Genomic DNA, 2,500 nt, shown 5'->3' with positions numbered 1-2,500 from the left:
ATTATTAAAACTAGTAAACGAAGTTCCTTTGATAATAAAATTCACAAACCCTGGTTACTCCAGAATACTCCAGTTTTTTGGAAGTACGTATTCATAATCGACTAAAATTAAACAGTATACAAACACAACTGTGCTGGCAGATGACGCAAAACAAATGCTCTGATTATAAAGACACCAATAGTAATAATTCTAATCCCGTTAATAATACTGTCAGTGATAGTTACAATAAATGTAAATTCAGACGTTACTCTGCCGGTGAGTAACGAAAAGCGTAATATTGCTTGCTACATCCGCTTTAGGAACAAGCACGGCTGGAATTTTAACAATACTTTGCTTGCAACATATAAAATAATCTTCTCAAAACATAAAAAGAGAAAACGTTGCAAGGCACCGCAAACGTTCCCGGCACAAGAACCATTCTTGTATAGCACTTCAAAGGACACGTTTTTGAAGTTGACAATTCTGAAAAACAGAAAATATTTCCTGCATTAATAAAACCAGAACAAATTTATATATAATTTTTTTTTTTTTTTTTATTTAAGTGATTCTAAAAACATGGAGACTCATTTTTAGTTTTTTTTTATTTTAAAGGCATTCATTTTCTATACTGCGTCAATTCCTTTTAATTTTGGTTATTTCTGAACGTAATCAAGTCTTATTTGGCCTTGTGTCACAATGTCACGTCTGTCCATTGAGGTTTTATTCTAAAAACCGAGTTATTTATCACCTAATTAAAAATAGGGGATTATAATATACATCGCCTGCATACTATATGCAAGACTTCAGAAATGAGTTCGAATAATTACAAAATCCACAGGCTTTTTAGGTTTCTGTAAAAGAAAACTATTCCTTTGTCTGTCCCTCAGCACTTTTCTGGCTCGCCCTCAGATCTTAAAAGCTACTGAGGCTAGAAACACAGGCCACCACGGGGCCATTGCTGAAAGTTTTATGGATCGTGGCCGAGTTTCATGCAACTTCATGCAATGTACAGAAAACTAGATTGCGCTGAAGAAACTTCAGAGGATTTTTTTTGTTATTGTTGACAGGATCAAGGTTTCATTCCTTCGAAAAAAAATTGGTACAGACTCCTCGACCCCTCTTAGTGTAATATGAAAAAATGCTATGACGCGATCACATAATCGCTAGTGCTCCTTACCTAAAAAAAAAAATAAAAAAAAAAATCTTCGGCAACAATCGAGTTTTTTGTACAGCGCATTATGTTGTATAAAACTCTCAGCCATGGCCCACAAAACTCTCAGCCGCGGCCTATGAAACTTCCAGTCTTGACCGGTGGTGACCTGTTGTTGGCACCTCTATAAGCACGATTATGGCTAACTTTAACCTTAAATAAAATAAAAAACTACGACGCACCTGATTGGCTGTTGATAAGCCAATCACAGGGCTGAAAGCTCTCAGTTTCTCTCGAGAGTTCACATGAGCAGGATCTATGTTCCACCTCTCCTCGACGCTCCTGATTGGCTGTTGATAAGCCATGACGGGGCTGGAAGCTGGCTGTTGATAAGCCAATGACAGGCTGGAATCTCTCAGTTTCTCTCGAGACTTCACATGGGTAAGATGTACGTATGTTCCACCTCTCCTGAATGAAGTATAACTCGGGAGAGGTTTGAACATATAGATCCTACCCATGTGAACTCTCGAGAGAGACTGAGAGTTTTCCAGCCCTGTGATTGGCTTATCAACAGCCAATCAGGAGCGTCGCGAAATGAGTCGCTTTGATGGAATATAATTTTTTCCTCCTCGGCTTTGATGGCACGTTATGTCTTACGCTTTAATTATTGCTGATGGAGTTTTAGTGGCCTGGGGTTGGGGGAGGGGTAGGGGTGGGGGTGGGTCAGGGGGAGTAGGAGGGGGCGATTATGTTATACCTGGAAATATTTCCGATGATGCAAGATCCTTCTACTCAGAGTACGTAGTAATTCAAAGCTTACTTTAAACCTTGCTCGAATAAGCTTCGAATGATTTCTGTCTTGTAAAAAAAATAATTCAGTTTTACCGAATCATAATTCCAACCTCATCATTATTCATTCGAAGTTGATTTTAAAGTATGTGATTAGCGGAGCGAGATTTCTAAGAACGAGCGCTGTCACTATTACCGTGCACGCATTTCTATACCTTGATTGTATGCCATCGGAAGTTAGTTTTCTGACTGGTATTGACATTTAACAATCACAACGTAAATTACACCCACAGACACATAAACATACACGTACTCTTGCAAGGTCCGTGGCGTGTACCAGAGATCGAATTGAGTAGCTTTGAATGTGTATCAGCGTTTGTTTGTGATAAATACTATAGAAAAGGCATTATTGCTTCCCACCTCGTTTTGAAATGCATGTTGAAAGCCGTAATGCTAACACCTTCTACTGCCAACCCCCACCCCCACCCCCCCCCCCCAACCCCACTCTCTTCAATATATATATATATATATATATATATATATATATATATATATATATATATATATATATATAGTTTGTGT

General features: G+C 38.3%; 1 protein-coding gene across 1 annotated transcript in view; it reads left to right on the top strand.

Moving 5' to 3' along the window:
* Positions 1 to 2,500, top strand: part of LOC135214658 (uncharacterized protein DDB_G0271670-like) — a 39,984-nt gene that overhangs the window by 36,817 nt on the left and 667 nt on the right. The window lies entirely within an intron of this gene.

Source organism: Macrobrachium nipponense, chromosome 46 (assembly GCF_015104395.2).
Source record: "Macrobrachium nipponense isolate FS-2020 chromosome 46, ASM1510439v2, whole genome shotgun sequence".
Classification (NCBI taxonomy): Eukaryota; Metazoa; Arthropoda; class Malacostraca; order Decapoda; family Palaemonidae; genus Macrobrachium; species Macrobrachium nipponense.
The sequence above is the reverse complement of the archived record's forward strand: the minus strand, read 5'-3'. Positions and strand labels throughout refer to the sequence as shown.